Raw genomic sequence first — 20,138 nt, 5'->3', positions numbered from 1 at the left:
ACACGAGAGTCACTATCCCAAAAGAATGACCGCAACCACACGTGTCATTTGTGAATCCGAACTGTACGAGACTCACCTCCACAATATAATGACCGCAACCACACGAGTCATTTGTGAATCCGAACTACATGAGACTCACTTCTCAATACAATGACCGCAACCACACGAGTCATTTGTGAATCCGAACTACACGAGAATCACTTCCACAATACAATGACCGCAAACACACGTGTCATTTGTGAATCTGAACTACACGAGACTCACTTCCACAATATAATGACCGCATCCACACGAGTCATTGTGAATCCGAACTACACACGATCCACTTCACAAAACTCCCGGGTGATATCTTAAACACAGCGACTAACTCACCCCCATGAAAATGTGGTGTCTTAAACACCGCGACAATACCACATGTTAATCAAACCAATGAGTGGTGTCTTAAACACAGCGACAATTCCACTCGTTACGTAAAATGTTGTAAAGACCTGTCCTAATCCATCCGGACGAAGTCCATATCGATTATAAATGATTCACAACAGTTGATTACATCGCGAGGTACTTGACCTCTATATGATACATTTTACAAACATTGCATTCGTTTTTTGAAAAGACAAACTTTCATTTCATCGAAAGTTGACGGAATGCATACCATTTTATAATATATCTAACTATAATTGACCTAATAATAATCTTGATGAACTCAACGAATCGAATGCAACGTCTTTTGAAATATGTCATGAATGACTCCAAGTAATATCTTTAAAATGAGCAATTGCACAGCGGAAGACTTCTTTCATACCTGAGAATAAACATGCTTTAAAGTGTCAACCAAAAGGTTGGTGAGTTCATTAGTTTAACATAAATAATCATTTCATAATTTTAATAGACCACAAGATTTCATATTTCCATTTCTCATAAACATACGTCTCATGCATAGAGACAAAATATCATTCATATGGATTGAACACCTGGTAACCGACATTCACAATATGCATATAAGAATATCCCCATCATTCCGGGATCCTCCTTCGGACATGATATAAATTTCGAAGTACTAAAGCATCCGGTACTTTGGATGGGGCTTGTTGGGTCCAACAGATCTATCTTTAGGATTCGCGTCAATTAGGGTGTCTGTTCCCTAATTCTTAGATTACCAGACTTATTAAAAAGGGGCATATTCAATTTCGATAATTCTACCATAGAACGTAGTTTTACGTACTTGTGTCTATTTCATAAAACATTTATAAAAATTGCGCATGTATTCTCAGCCCAAAAATATAAAGGGTAAAAAGGCAAATGAAACTCATCATACTGTATTTTGTAGTAAATATACATAATACATCATTGAACAAGTGTAAGGTTGGCCTCGGATTCACGAACCTATATTAATTGTATATTTATTAATATACTTAATTGTAATCGAACAAATATATATATATATATGTATTTATTATTAGTGATATAATTTTTATGTTAATAACCTATATATATCATTTTATATATATTTATTAAGTAAATAACCATATTTATATAGTTATATTAATATATCCATATTTATATATATAATTGTTTAGTGTTATTTTTTTTTTTAAATCAATAGTTTGTTATATGCAAATATTTATATAATTAACATTAATAGGTTTGATATATAGTTATGTAAAATATTAATATAATTATAATATATATGTAATAAGTATATTTTATGCACAAAATATACATTTGTTTTAAAAAGATATTTTTGTTAATAATAATGATTTACTAATAATAATAATAACTTTATTAATAATAATATTAATAATGATTTTTTTTAATACAGACACTTATAATAATAGTAATAAACATCTCATTAATAATGATAATCATATCACTTAATAATAATATTTATTTTGATATTAGTAATAACAATAATAATAATAATATTCATAATTGTAACTAGGGTTATGGTAATAATAATAAATGGTAGTTATACTTACATTAGTAATAATAGCATCACTAACTAATATTCGTAATACTTAACAATAATAGTTTTTATACTTAATGATAATAATAATAATATCCTAATCATAATAACAGTTATATCAATATTATTTCTACTACTAATAATAACCCTAATAATTTTTAATGACGTTACTTGATAACAAAATGATAATAATATTAATATTATCTATAATTGTAATTATATTCATATTAATAGTAACTAACACTTATTTTTTTAGCGTTACTAGTAATAACAATTATAATACTTATAGTAATAATAATAATAACTAATAATAATCAATAATAACAATACTAATAACAATAATAGAAATAATATTTATAATACTAATAATAACAATAATAATAATAACAATAACAAAAATAATAATAATAATAGAGATAAAATAAAAGTGTATACCCCTTCCTAAGCTTTTTGCAAAAAGAAATGCCCATAGCCGGGCTCGAACCCGTGACCTCCTGCTTACACACAAACACACTTAACCGCCACTCTGCTCCTGCTTTTATAATCTAAACCCGATTTAATTTTTCTTAACCCAGTATTCTTGTGTCTATCTTCTTCTCTTCTTTATACTAACTAAATCGACCAGAAATGGATTCCCATATTTATAACACACACTGATTCAGTTTTAGGATTTTATAAACAAATATAAACGATTATCCTGTAATAATTAAATTATTTGAAAACAGCAAAATAAAAAAAAATCGAAGCTGTAACAGTGTTTATATGAACACGAAAAACACAAACCACTTCTCAATTTCTATAGAATTTTAGACAAAATTTATAACATGAATTCTGTTGAAAATCACTCCTAGAAACTATTTGAATCCTCAATTGAACCTATAACATCAAAACCACTTCGAATTTATTGATGAACAAATTGTTTGACTTTATTTTGTAAACTTTGACTCTAGAAATTCGAATTCGATACGATGATTTAGTATATGAAACTTTGCAGAAAGTTTACACGAACGATTTAAAATGTCTTTGCATTTATATATTTTAGAATGGGTTAAGAATTCAAAGGATTGAACCTGGAGTTCACGAACAGGGTAAAATAAGGCTGTAACAAAGTTTTTCTGAATAATTTGATATGATAATAGGTGTAAAGGGTTTTTGAGATTGGTAATTTATAAGGTAAACTTAATTGGATTCCTTAGCACCGAGAGTAATCGTGTCTTATAGCATAACAGGATTGCCAACACTGTTTCATAAGGTACAAAAGAAAAATAAAATAACAATCACAGATATCGACTTGTAACAGACTTTGTTTGATTGTGAGATTCGATCTTGTCATGATATCTGTTTAGAAACCAGAATTTTAAAGGTTGAAAGTGATTTGAAGCTGTTACGTATTTATATGTATATATAATATATATATCTGAATATGTGTTTTTATATATATCTATAGCTGTATATGTATATATATATATATATATATATATATATATATATATATATATATATATATATATAGATATATAGAGATAATGAAATATACATATATAAAATGCAGCTAAATATATATATATATATATATATATATATATATATATATATATATATATATATATATAATTCATAAATAAATATATTATCACTAGTAATACTAATAACAATTTTATTATTAATACTACTATTGTTAATGACTAATGATAATATTAATACTAAAAAAAATGATAATTTTAATAACTTCTAATTACTAGGAATAATAATAACTAATATTCAATTAATAATCATACCTTTAATAATCCTAATAATAATTAAATTTATAATTTTTACTAATAACAATGATAATAATAATAATAATGATACAATGATGTTACTATTAACATTTTTCTTTAATCATACTAAAGGTAATAACAATAATATTAATAACTATATTTTAATTTAGTAATTACTTTTATCATTTATTGATCGATATATTGAATCTTTAACATTTATCTTTATTTATGTATTGGATTCATACATATATATATATATATATACATATATATATATATATATATATATATATATATATATATATATATATATATATACATATATATATATATATATACAAACGATTGTTCGTGAACCATCGAGGATGGTCAAAAGGTAATTGATTACATGAATATAAATTTCAAAGTTTTCGAGACTCAACATTACAGACTTTGTTTATCTTGTCAGAAACATATAAAGATTAAGGTTTAAATTTGGTCGGAAATTCCCGAGTCGTCACAGTACTTACCCGTTAAAGAAATTTCATCCCGAAATTTGAGTGGGGTGGTCATGGTTAACAATAAATATGTTTTCATGACACATACGAGCTGAGATTTAGAGTTTCATCATTATTGATAAATATAGATAAAACAATTAGTTTATTCGAAGAGTACGAATAAAGCTGTCACAAAAGTTGGGGATAGAGATTTAACTTTTGACATAGTCAGGGTTGAATTTAGAAAATAAGGTGCGTCTTAACTTTTGACGTTGTCACTGTTGAATTCTGAAATTCAAGGGATTTAAAAAAAATCTTGAAAATCTATAAGATCTGATTCTTCGAGATTTAAGGAAATTAGGATCTCTTTAATTAAATGCGATGATCTGTCCTAGATTACTACGTTTGATATTTCCATTATAATTTTACCTTTTCCGTTTCATTAGTTTTCACCACTTCTATACTAAATTCCTAAATTCACAAGATTGTGAAAATGCTTAATCCAGTTCTGATTCTTGTTCTTATTCTCACTATCGCAACAATCATTCTCCTTTTCCATTTACCACCGGAGGAATCTGTTTTCTTCTACTTCACCCTTAGGGTTATAATGTTTTTAATTCTCCCGTGTCTTTATGTTGCGATAAACATTGATATACGCGGTTTGTAATTTATGTGTTATTATCGAACTGTATATTCCCCTTTATATTTTTGGAGTTTCATACTTTTGTTTTCTCTTCCCGATTTTAAGTCAAGCGAATAATGGTCCAGAATTCGTAGGTATGGAGTTTCGGATGATCATAACGTTCGCAGCACGAAAGAACGTATTCTCACGATTTGACTTGTCAAATTACCAGAATTTCTGAGAATAGAACTATCAAGTATATACCTTCTCGATATGTTCATAAGTTAAGCTGAATGAAAGAGTTATGTAACATGGTACATGATGAGGGCATGATCTGTGAACCATCATCATGTTCCATTAGAAAGTTAGCATGACTTACTATAATATAATCACGTTGGCCAAGCGCCATTATATTATACTAACTCATGCTTCAATTCCCAACACTTCTCCACACTTCATTCATAATTTATACTTAGATTTTACAGAAGTTTCTAATATAATGGAATACAGAAAATACGAAGAGGTATATAATCTCGGACGAGAATATTTAAGAAAATATCCTCAGAAATATCGAAGATATTTATGATGATATTTTGGAATTTCTAAGATCGAAGATTGATGAAGAAAAATTTTCCGCAAGATTTTAACATGACTTTGGAGCAAGATATTCTCTAAAGATTTCAATGGATCCAGGATTACCTGGATTCTTTGAATATAGGGTATGGTCCCTGTATTTTTCCTTGGTCTCCTTCGTGGTTAGCTCAATCCGTTTTCCAGTTTCAACTTTTCTGAGCTTTTCCAACATACTATTCTTTATCAACAACTTCCGATGATTAAGTTCGTTTACGATTGTCTATGGTTTCTGTTGCTTCATTCAGCTTTTTCAATATTCAGAGTATTGATTTGTAGACTGAGTGCTTTTCAGGATTTCAGATGAAAGATCATAATTCTAAGATATGAATGTTATACATATAACTGTTGATATAGATATGCTGTGAGTTTTCAAAGTACTGATTGTTGATTCCCGGTAATTGGTATGTCAGTTCTCGTTACAAGATGCGGATGAGTACATGATGAGACTTCAATAGATAAATATAGTGATTTGTCGGAGAGATTTAAACCAAGGAGCAACGAGGTTGCTGGTACGTCTGCTGGTAATATGATGGAATATAAAAGGTTTCCCGGTAACAATGGCAAAAAGGCAACGTATATATCAAGGTTATAATAAGGCTGTTTCGACTAAAAAGTCAAAGTTGACTTGCTGGGGCTGTGACAAAATTGGCTACTTTGAAAAGGGATCGCAAAGTTATTTTTGCTAATAAATGCCAAAGGATCTGACGCAGCTACGTGTTAAACTTTTACTCAGTTACCGAGAGTTTCTCAGGTGCATAACTATATGCATAAATCTTTCCTTCCGTAGATGAAGTGCGGCTGGTTCATCCTCTCGATTGAGGTGTTTTCAAGAATCATGAAAGGTTTGAACGTAGTTTGAAATCGTCAAGATACAAATGAGGTTTAAGATGAAATCAAGTGGCAATCTTGAAGAAATGTTTAGTTTCATATATTATAATCAATATTTTAATTCATTTTAATTGTCCAATGTTGGTAGTCCACAGTTGATAGTCCACATTTAACAGTCCAATAATTTATATATAGCTTAATATATAATATTCGAATTAATTAATACGTACGTGACCCGTGTACATGTCTCAGACTCGATCACAACTTAAATTATATATATTATTATAGAATTGACCTCAACCCTGTATAGAGAACTCGATCATTACTGCATATAGAGTGTCTATGGTTATTCCAAATAATGTATATAGATGCGTCGATATGATATGTCAAAACCTTGTATACGTGTCCCGATATGTAAAGTGCGTAAAATAAACAACAGAAATTAAATAACAATAAATAAAGTGCAAGAATGTAAATTGCGAGAATGTAAATTGCGATATTTAAATTGCGATAAGTAAAAATGTAATCATTTAGCTAGGAACAGTTAGATAGGATTTTGTTAGCGTGGATTCTTAACAAAATTTCATATTGTTAATTAGTCTGTTTCTAATCAATTTTTATTGTGTCTATTATTACTTCATTATGCCACTTGTTGGATTCTGATAGGTCAAAATCCAAATATGAAATTGAATTTGAATGAAAATAGCTATTCTTTGGTGAACGGATACGTATATCGTTGGATGTACATAGAATAGTGAATGACTGTTAAATCAGATTCGAAGAATGTACAGTGTAACTTATTAATGTAAAATCTAAATATTCCTCGGCTATTACCTACCCGTTAAAATATTTTCACCATTAACAGTTTGTACAATAAAAATTTTAATTACAATCTTTATGAAAACATATATACATATATATTTTCCTCAGACGTAATTATGGATTTAATGAGTTAATGTGGTATTAAACTCATCATTTTTACGGCTAGAACTAGAGTACATAATCTCTAAAACATTAGAGATTACATAATCACCATGAAGGATGAAGATAGTTTATGTAGAACGATTCGTAGAACGATGATTATGCTTGAGGTATAAATTGCGAGGTTGAGACGTGTGATGATGTTGTTGTTGTTGGTACTGGTTATGCTACTGGTGCTGCTGATGGTGGTACTGTTGCTGTCGGTGCTACAAGTGTTGTTGGTGCTGAGGTTGATGATGATGTTGGTGTAGTAAGTATAGCTTGTAAATCATGCACCATTCTTTTCAGGGTTTCTATCCTACCCTCTATCATTTCTATCCATCCACTCATTTGATTCGATAGATCTTGATTATCAATTAGAAGTTCCCTAACTTCTTCTAATATTCCCCTTCGATTGGTATTCGGAAGTAGAGGTTGAATATTTTCTGAGATTGCAGTAACGCGACCTTCGAGGTGGAAAACTTTAGCAAGAAGGGTGAATACATTGTTGCGCATAGGTTCACCGGTGAGTACATCGTTTTCTCCGATGTTAGGAGGTAAGTTTGGTTCGCGGTAGGGCTCGCCTTCTTCATTTCTCCATCGAGTGAGTAAGTCTCGGACCCACCCCCATCTCCTCCAGAAAGAAAAATAACTAAATGGTTGAGGCACTTCTAGTTCATTGACTTCGGAGTCTGCTTTAATATACATCTCAAAATCGCTTCCGAAACTAATGGAATCCAAGCTAGGTGTAGGATCCATCTCTTTAAAGGATTTTTGATATGAAATGATTTTCGGTTATCGGATAATATTCTAATTATATAGAATATCTACTATAGTACAGAAGATCCCGTAGATTACGGAGGAAATTAAGGAAACGTGTCAGATAAAGTCTACAGTAACGGATACGCTAAGATATGGATTTGTCTGTACACTATTCATGCAATCAATGCAGTAAAACGTGTCTAGACAAAGAATAATGAGCAGGTAATTTCCTAAGGATGATAAGCAGATGATTTTCGACAAAAATGATAAACAAAACTTTTGACATGCAGACACGGTCGAAGTCCAGACTCACTAATGCATCATAACGACTATCAGATAGACACACTAATGCAAGACCTGGTTCGCTAAGACCACCGCTCTGATACCAACTGTAAAGACCCGTCCTAATCCATCTGGACGAAGTCCATATCGATTATAAACGATTCACAACAGTTGATTACATCGCGAGGTACTTGACCTCTATATGATACATTTTACAAACATTGCATTCGTTTTTTGAAAAGACAAACTTTCATTTCATCGAAAGTTGACGGCATGCATACCATTTTATAATATATCTAACTATAATTGACTTAATAATAATCTTGATGAACTCAACGACTCGAATGCAACGTCTTTTGAAATATGTCATGAATGACTCCAAGTAATATCTTTAAAATGAGCAATTGCACAGCGAAAGACTTCTTTCATACCTGAGAATAAACATGCTTTAAAGTGTCAACCAAAAGGTTAGTGAGTTCATTAGTTTAACATAAATAATCATTTCATAATTTTAATAGACCACAAGATTTCATATTTCCATTTCTCATAAACATACGTCCCATGCATAGAGACAAAATATCATTCATATGGATTGAACACCTGGTAACCGACATTCACAATATGCATATAAGAATATCCCCATCATTCCGGGATCCTCCTTCGGACATGATATGAATTTCGAAGTACTAAAGCATCTGGTACTTTGGATGGGGCTTGTTGGGCCCAATAGATCTATCTTTAGGATTCGCGTCAATTAGGGTGTCTGTTCCCTAATTCTTAGATTACCAGACTTATTAAAAAGGGGCATATTCGATTTCGATAATTCTACCATAGAATGCAGTTTCACGTACTTGTGTCTATTTCGTAAAACATGTATTCTCAGCCCAAAAATATAATGGGTAAAAAGGCAAATGAAACTCACCATACTGTATTTTGTAGTAAAAATACATAATACATCATTGAACAAGTGTAAGGTTGGCCTCGGATTCACGAACCTATATTAATTGTATATTTATTAATATACTTAATTGTAATCGAACAAATATATATATATATATATATATATATATATATATATATATATATATATATATATATATATATATATATATATATATATATATGTATGTATTTATTATTAGTAATATAATTTTTATGTTAATAACCTATATATATCATTTTATATATATTTATTAAGTAAATAACCATATTTATATAGTTATATTAATATATCCATATTTATATATATAATTGTTTAGTGTTATTTTTTTTTTTTTAAAATCAATAGTTTGTTATATGCAAATATTTATATAATTAACATTAATAGGTTTGATATATAGTTATGTAAAATATTAATATAATTATAACATATATTTAATAAGTATATTTTATGCACAAAATATACATTTGTTTTAAAAAGATATTTTTGTTAATAATAATGATTTACTAATAATAATAATAATAACTTTATTAATAATAATACTAATAATGATTTTTGTTAATACAGACACTTATAATAATAGTAATAAACATCTCATTAATAATGATAATCATATCACTTAATAATAATATTTATTTTGATATTAGTAATAACAATAATAATAATAATATTCATAATTGTAACTAGGGTTATGGTAATAATAATAAATGGTAGTTATACTTACATTAGTAATAATAGCATTTCTAACTAATATTCGTAATACTTAACAATAATAGTTTTTATACTTAATGATAATAATAATAATAATAATATCCTAATCATAATAATACTTATATCAATATTATTTCTACTACTAATAATAACCCTAATAATTTTTAATGACGTTACTTGATAACAAAATGATAATAATATTAATATTATCTATAATTCTAATTATATTCATATTAATAGTAACTAACACTTATTTTTTTAGCGTTACTAGTAATAACAATTATAATACTTGTAGTAATAATAATAATAACTAATAATAATCAATAATAACAATACTAATAACAATAATAGAAATAATATTTATAATACTAATAATAACAATAATAATAATAACAATAACAAAAATAATAATAAGAGAGATAAAATAAAAGTGTATACCCCTTCCTAAGCTTTTTGCAGAAAGAAATGCCCATAGCCGGGCTAGAACCCGTGACCTCCTGCTTACACACAAACACACTTAACCGCCACTCTGCTCCTGCTTTTCTAATCTAAACCCGATTTAATTTTTCTTAACCCAGTATTCTTGTGTCTATCTTCTTCTCTTCTTTATACTAACTTAATCGACCAGAAATGGATTCCCATATTTATAACACACACTGATTCAGTTTTAGGATTTTATAAACAAATATAAATGATTATCCTGTAATAATTAAATTATTTGAAAACAGCAAAATAAAAAAAATCGAAGCTGTAACAGTGTTTATATGAACATGAAAAACACAAATCACTTCTCAATTTCTATAGCGTTTTAGACAAAATTTATAACACGAATTCTGTTGACAATCACTCCTAGAAACTATTTGAATCCTCAATTGAACCTATAACATCAAAACCACTTCGAATTTATTGATGAACAAATTGTTTGACTTTATTTTGTAAACTTTGACTCTAGAAATTCGAATTCGATACGATGATTTAGTATATGAAACTTTGTAGAAAGTTTACACGAACGATTTAAAACGTCTTTGCATTTATAGATTTTAGAATGGGTTAAGAATTCGAAGGATTGAACCTGGAGTTCACGAACAGGGTAAAATAAGGCTGTAACAAAGTTTTTCTGAATAATTTGATTTGATAATAGGTGTAAAGGGTTTTTGAGATTGGTAATTTATAAGGTAAACTTAATTGGATTCCTTAGCACCGAGAGTAATCGTGTCTTATAGCATAACAGGATCGACAACACTGTTTCATAAGGTACAAAAGAAAAATAAAATAACAATCAAAGATATCGACTTGTACCAGACTTTGTTTGATTGTGAGATTCGATCTTGTCATGATATCTGTTTAGAGACCAGAATTTTAAAGGTTGAAAGTGATTTGAAGCTGTTACGTATTTATATGTATATATAATGTATATATCTGAATCTGTGATTTTATATATATCTATAGCTGTATATGTATATATTTATATATATATTTAGATGCATTTTATATATGTATATTTCATTATCTCTATATATCTGTTTATATACATGATATATATATATATATATATATATAATTCATAAATAAATATATTATCACTAGTAATACTAATAACAATTTTATTATTAATACTATTATTGTTAATAACTAATGATAATATTAATACTAAAAAAAATGATAATTTTAATAACTTCTAATTACTAGGAATAATAATAACTAATATTCAATTAATAATCATACCTTTAATAATCCTAATAATAATTAAATTTATAATTATAATAATAATGATACAATGATCTTACTATTAACATTTTTCTTTAATCATACTAAAGGTAATAACAATAATATTAATAACTATATTTTAATTTAGTAATTACTTTTATCATTTATTAATTGATATATTGAATCTTTAACATTTATCTTGATTTATGTATTGGATTCATATATATATATATATATATATATATATATATATATATATATATATATATATATATATATATATATATATATATATATGTATATATATATATATATGTATATATATATATATATATATGTATATATATATATATATATACAAACGATTGTTCGTGAATCATCGAGGATGGTCAAAAGGTAATTGATTACATGAATATAAATTTTAAAGTTTTCGAGACTCAACATTACAGACTTTGCTTATCGTGTCGGAAACATATAAAGATTAAGGTTTAAATTTGGTCGGAAATTCCCGGGTCGTCACAAATGTGGTGTCTTGAACACCGCGACAATTCCACATTCCACGCTATACAAATAAATACATTATATACGTACACGCATAATTATTCCACTCACTTGGAAATCCTTGCACACGCATCATACGTACGTGTACACAATGCCATCACAATCGAGCAAGAACCACCTACATCGCACATAGGCACAACACAATAATTCTCTAAAAGAGAATCCGACACGCACATCCCTTAACCGAGGGATTTCACCTTGCTCGTCAAACACGCCCATTATCTCTCAACGAGATTCACCACATTACCACCTCGGTGATAATTCAAATCCAAAATCATAAGTACAAATCAACCGAAATTTAACTCTACCAAAAATCGACCAAATCTAGGTCCCATCACAAGTTCTGGATATACTATGAGCATCATCCGAAAACTCACACTAAAACCTCCTCGTGTGGGAGTGTAACTCCCCCACTTGGAACTACGTTCCATAACCGCATCTTGTACACCCGTACAATGCTACCAAAGGTAGACTCTACTAACTATTGGGTTCACACGACCCATCACTACATCTTGCTCCAACCTTGAGCATACGAAGGATTTTAACCAATTCTTAAACACTCCGAACGAAAAGTGTACCGCAAATTACACAAACTCTACTCTCGCAATCATCCAATTGCTATAGTTTGTCAACTTCCACCCGGTCACTCATGTACCTAAGGGTTCTCTACGGTACCCTAAGTACAACATAACCGCAACACCATCGGAGTCGAACACCACGCTAGTAGGTATGAAAGAGGCACCTAACGTCGAGTCATGTAGACTCAATTACCAACACACATCGAGACCAAACACTCGATCTCACGGGTTCAATCCACCCGACGAACCTCATGGTTCATCAACTTCAACACGAAAGTGATCACGCGCTTAACAACCGAACACCAAAACCCATTCCCATGGCTTGGTAGAAACATTTCTCAACACTAATGAATTCTTGGTTGCACCAAGTCTTACGCCCTTCACCCATCGCTCAAAACGTCACCATAGGGTACTTCCATTAGGAACGTCACCCTTAACAATAACATGCACAACACAATGCATTTAACAACTCAAACGGCACATAATAAATAAACAAGGGACATATTTATTAAAATTAAACGTACCTTAACGTCTCCTCGCCGCACCCGTCCCCGCTAACTCGGGACATTCCGACTTACGATGTCCTTCCTCTTGGCAATGGAAGCACACCATGCCATCACCCTTTGGCACCGAACATTCCCAAGACTTGTAACCCCTCACGCCACAATTGTAACACCTAGACGCACTAGAATCAGATATACCCCTCCGTGTACCACCCGTGCTCACACTCGGACCCTTAGTCCTCTTACTTGGAGCACCATACAAAACAACCCTTCTCTCACTTGAAGGTTCACCAATCTTTGATCGCGAATACGACTCGAAACCTCTAGCCACGGCGAATAATTCCGCAAACGATTTCGCATAACCTCTACTAATTTTGTTCTTCAAGTCATCATTCAAAGTTCGATAGAAATCCTCCATCAACAACCAATCATTCCCCAAATACTCCGGGCAAAAATGAGCCTTCGCCATAAAGGTCGTCTTGAGAGTATTCAAATCCATAGAACCCTGTTGCAAATTTCGCAACTCATTACGCATTTCCGACAAATCGGCTGAAGTCCGAAACTCCTCGAAGAATTCCTTCTTAAACTCGTCCCACGATAACGCCATAAACGGTTCACCACCGACAAGATCAATCTTACCATCCAACCAATCCTTTGCCCTACCCCGCAACAAACTAGTAGCGAGTCTTGTCCTCTTCTCAGGAGGGCATTCAATAGTACGAAAACACCCTTCGACATCCGAGATCCAAGTCGTGCTTATCAAAGGATCCGGTTTTTCGTCGTACATCGGGGGTTTAGTCCTCATGAAGCTCTTCAGACAATGCTCCATTTCACCACTACTCCGAGATTCGGAATACTTCCTATCCATTTCATCTCGAAACGCACTCATTTGCTCTGCAACAGCGGCCGCAACTCTAGCGTTAAACTCTAGATCATTCGCCTCGATCCCGTTTCCCGTCGCCATTCTAAGGAATGCAAAAGCGATTAGATCACGAACGTATAAAGCACACACACAATACCGCCCCCATCTTGCTAAACACTCGTCGTACATCACTTGCTAGACACGATTTGCACCCGTAATAAGGTTCGCAAGTCCTTATTACGCACACACGCCGTATCAACTCGTTAGTACAACGACCGCCTCGCTCGATGATATAAACAAACACAAACAAAATTCTACGCGATATAAACACACGCGAGAATTATTATCACAACACAATAATATATTAATAATATCCGCATTACTAATATAAACGTTAGTCCACCTACAAACAAGGCACTAACTACAACCTATTCCGACCCGTACTCCTACAAGTCCCGCAACAAATTAAGCACACACAAAAGTCTAAGTCTAGGCACCTATCTCAAGTCACCTAAATCTCTTAGACCATGCTCTGATACCACTTGTAACGACCCAACCCGTTATCCATCCAAAAACGTGCCATACAAAAAAAAATTATGGGACAGTTCATCTGGACGGCGTCCAGTTGTGAAGACCAGGACGGCGTCCAGCCATCTGGGACGGCGTCCAAATGTACTAAAATATTCTAATCAGTTTTTCAAACACACGCGAGCGGAAAACCCGCTTCCCGACACTTTTAAACCAAAACACTTTTACAATATGTTATGATAATTAAACCTAAGAGTTTTCCACAATAAAACCGAGTTTTACAACACCGGGCCCACATCGACCCAAATTACCACAAAGTGACCATTTCGACCCAATTTAGTTTATATTCAAAACATAGACCGAGCATGGGATTGGGGATACGCTACCCAATCCTTAATCAAATCCAAAAGCAAGTCTTCTAAAGCAACTACGTAAGTCCACTAATTCCCACGCTTACCAGAGCCACCGCATCCATGCAATCTATAAAAATGTAAACAACGAGAGGGTAAGCTAACGCTTAGTGAGTGAGAATATACTACATACATATATATGTATAAAATGGACACGCTACACAAATAATCAAATAACGCATACCGGAGCATCCAAGCATAAAGGCAAGCTAAGCTAAGCATACCGTACGATCACTAAGCATCAAGCTAATAATAACAACAAGTATAAGTTCACCAACGACGATGTGAACAATGCCAAAAAGCTACACCCAGAGGGTTAGCTACAACACAACAATACGACAATAAATAAGCAATAAACAAACGTCCAAGGTTAAATCCTTAACCCAATACCGGAACCGACTACCAATTATCAACATGAAGATTGGCCGAACTACACGAGCCTTAGTAAATCCGCATCCACACGAGATTACTTTCTTCAATACCACAACAACATCGAGGTTGGCCGAACTACACGAGCCTTAGTGAATCCGCAACCACACGAGATCACTACCTCAATAAGATGACCGAACTACACGAGTCATCGTGAATTCGAACTACACGAGGCTCACTTTCTCAATAAGGTGACCGAAACTACACACGTCATCGTGAATCCGCATCCACACGTGATCCACTTCTCCAAACACAACTCAATACCAACCCTTCGCTATTGGGGTTGTATAATCCACATCACAAGCATATGTGATATCGTACACACAAAGTGTGCACCTCGCCAAAGGTGGTCAACCAAAATGCACAACCGTGCCAATTGGACCTATTACATAAGTCCATCAAAATCTACCTATATGTGAAGTGAGCTCTATAACAGAGAACCACTTCACCCGACCCGCACCCATCCTACACATACATATGCACATAGGATATTAACACTCACCTTGTCACCTTGACGAATGCAACCGAAATAATCCGCAACGTGCCAATGGAAAGTACCTATTCCATTATCACAATACAACAACACACTTAGAGTGGATTTACAAACCAACTCAAATCGACACTTAGTGCAATTTCGACCCATTGCACTTCCAAGCACCAAACCGCGTCCAAACTAACCAATAATCACTAACACAAGTGAGAATGGTCCTAACACACCAATTAAACCCGAACACGAGTGTTAAACACGGGTCTCGCCCATTTTGATACCAAACCCTAATTTTGAACCATTTCAAAATTAGTCAACCAAATACTCCCAAAAAGGGTTCCAACACTTCCATAATCACTAAACCTAGTGATTAAACCCATTATCAAAGCCTAATCATGGCCAAAACGTCAACCAACCCAAAATCCGCCAAGTGACAAGAATAACTAGTCACCACAAACCCACTTCATCATCAAAAAGGGTTTCACAACTAATCAAGCTCAAACCCTAACTTGAACATCAAATCTAACAAATGAAATTCGGAGTTTGAACTTACCGATACTACCCCACGTAGCTAGGAGCGAGACGAACAACTTTAAAACCCGAGCTTTGGTGAGAAACCGACTCCTTCTTCTCCAAATCAAGCTCTCTCTCTCTAAACCCTTCCCCTCTCTCTAGATGCAAGTGTGTGAGTGAAAAGAGGTGAAATGAGAATAAGAAGGCCCATGGGTCAGTTTTGTGGCTCCCAAACCGACCCTCAAGTGAAAATACCGAAATACCCCTCTAAATATCTTAAAGTAAAACAGCTGGCCCGTCAGACGAGTTGGACGGCGTCCTAAATTCTGGACGGCGTCCCATCCTTCTATGCTGGACGGCGTCCCCCTTTCTGGACGGCGTCCCAATCTACTGAAAAAGCTGAAACAGAAACAGTATGTTACAGAAATGGCGTAGTGTATACTACTTGTGATGTTAAGCTTTGTATTCAAGTGCTCAGAAAAAATATATATGTTATACAACTGGGTTGCACGAATACTCGTGGTCTAATACTGATAAACGTTTACTGATATCTGATTTACGATAACTGATTTCTGAATACTGAATACTGACTACTGATAAACGATTTCTGATAACTGATTTATGAAAACTAATTTCTGAAACATACTTGTATTTGTTTACTTAAACCTGTAGATTCACTCAACATTATTGTTGACCCGTTTTGCATGTTTTATCTCAGGTACTGAGATGATTTGTTTCCGCTGGTTGCATAAAGGTCGCATGCATTTTTGCTACTGAAGTCCAGCTTTTCAGACATATGTTTATTTGCATTTAAAGTTTTAAACTTATTGACGCTATTTATTACCACATGACATTTGGTTTGTAACTGTTTAGCGGGATTTTACGTTACGAGTCAAACTTTTCAGTTAATAATAAATGAGAATACTTTTTGAAAACGTCTCATTTAGAGGGCGTATCGTTACTGTGGGACTCGATGGTTAATGCACCGTTAATGAATTTTGACGGAGTGTTAACACTATATGTCTTTATTCATTGCACAGTTGCTCTCTATTATTGTAGGTTATGAACATTTTATGAGTAGATTTTAATTTAAAAACGTTCTTCTAGAAGCATGTTATATCAAATGACATGTTTGGACTTGTAGAAGGTCTTGGTAGTGGAATAGAGCGTCTTTCTGTTAAAGTATATGAAGACAGACAGGCATAATCGCGTGATCATGACAATGATCACGTTTATTTGGAGATCAAGTTGAAGATCTTTGAAGATCTGTACATATCTAGAAAATATTATGTACAAGTTGAAGATTTTTATAAGGTAAAGAACACGGCTACTTGAAGATCTTTATAAGGTAAAGGTCACAACCACTTGAAGATATTTAGATAATATATTTACTCCTATAAAGAAGGTAAAATATCACGTCTGCTTGAAGATCTTCATATACTCTAACATCCTCCCCAAACCTTCATATACAAAAGCTTCTATATACATATAGTACCTGAAATCACACACCAGCGAGTTCAAAAATGACTCTGTTTTAATTTCTTTTCATAATTCATAATATATAATATGATTAAACAACTATATGTACAAAAAAATGTAAATATATAGAATATATATACATATAATTTAGGGTTAAAGCCAAAAATAGGCTAGAAACTTATACAAATGTACCGATGTCGCCCACAAACTCATTTCTAAAGCCAAAACTAGGCTACGAACTTACACAAATGTACCGATGTCGCCCACAAACTCATTTCCGTCCTACTGTCGCCTACAAACTTATAAAAAATGTGCTAATATCAACATTTTATAGTTTTGACTTGTTAAATACCAATTTTGACCTGATAATTTTTATTTTATTTTTTTAATTTTTTGGCAATACATCATTATCATCACCTAAATAGCATCTTGTTATTCATTTTCATCAAATGATTGAAGAACACGAAACAAATTCGATTGAAGATCAATCTGAACCAGCACCCACGACCACCTCCATAAACCACCCACGACCACTGCCATAAACCACCGTCACAGTTTAGGACAATTTGTTCGATTATAGATCAATCTGAGCATATATTTGGAATCCTCATTACATGATTATGCTTCGTGAATCCTCAATTCGATTGAAGAAACATCGCAGAAGTTACAGATTCAAAGTCAAAGCTTATGAGCTTTCGGTCAATAATTCAATTCGAAATTTTTGTTATGTTTTATGATCTTTTGATGATCAACGAGTGTTTGTAGAAGCTTTTGGCACGTTTTTCATGAAGATATCACCACTTGAAAACGACTAGAACATGCATTTTGATTTTGTGTTCATAAGTTGAAGATATCAACCGTTCATCCTTGAATCTGCAAATTGAATCTACAATTTGTTGCTGTTTTGCTTTGAAATCATTTGTTTTGCTTTGAAATCATTCGATTCTATGTGAATCGCTGCTATAGTATTGTTTATCAATCGATTCTAAGCCATGATTTTTGATTTTGCAAAATGATCTTTGAGCTTGAAGATGAGAGTAGCAGGTCATCTTTGATTAAGAAAGTGTTCTAAAGGTTTATCTTTGATTTAACCGGTTTAGCCGGTAGCAGGTCATTTTTGTTTACATTAGAACACTTTTTGAAAGTTTTTGTTTACATCGGCACATTTTTTATAAGTTTGTAGGCGACAGTAGGACGAAAATGAGTTTGTGGGCGACATCGGGATATTTGTGTAAGTTTGTAGCCTATTTTTGGCTTTAACCCTATAATTTACTTGGGTTAAATATATAAATATGTTTAAAATCATTATAAAATTTACCGCCATATTTGTTTGTACAAAATTTTTAACTCTTTATGTTTTTCTTTTTTTAAAAAATTAACTTATATAAATAAGTAGAACCTTTACTTCGTATAAAATATGAAAGAACTAATCAAAACCGAATACAAATAAATAAATCACGCATCGTATATACAAATTGACAAATAACTAATCCATAAAAACAACCAAACTACCAGACGATATTTACAAGTGAGCCAATGTATAATTTTTTATATTAGACATGATTTGTGTACATGAATTACTTAACTTTCACATGAGACAAGAAAGGTTACTAAGACCATACTTAACGAAGCATTATAGCAACAAAATCACCACCATTACGCCACCATAGCGCCACAACTTGGCGTGATGGGTTGGAAAAATCGTTGGCACGATGGATACTTTGCGTGAAGAAACTGTGGTGTGAGATATTGTTATCATAGCATTTCACCTCATTTCATCAAACGGATATATAGGTGTTAAACAAATTAATAAAAATAAGTATTATTTATTTATAAATACCACATTTCACCTATCAATTTTTTCACACACTTCTCTCATTATTTCTATATATTTATGTAACCAATTTTCACTATGTAATCAATGTTTAAACTTTTCGATACTTCAAAATCGGATGACGAATACGAGTTGGAGCTTTTACGAGCATACGTCGAAGAATTAGATCGAGAAGAGGGTGAAAGTTCTATTCAATGAGCTACATGGACTCAAAGTTACATTCATAGAGATCTTGGAGGTACAGGTGAACGATTATTTGTGGACTACTTTGCGGAGTACCCACGATATACTACAAAATAAATAAATAAAT

Source organism: Rutidosis leptorrhynchoides, chromosome 4 (genome assembly GCF_046630445.1).
Source record: "Rutidosis leptorrhynchoides isolate AG116_Rl617_1_P2 chromosome 4, CSIRO_AGI_Rlap_v1, whole genome shotgun sequence".
NCBI lineage: Eukaryota > Viridiplantae > Streptophyta > Magnoliopsida > Asterales > Asteraceae > Rutidosis > Rutidosis leptorrhynchoides.
The sequence above is the reverse complement of the archived record's forward strand: the minus strand, read 5'-3'. Positions refer to the sequence as shown.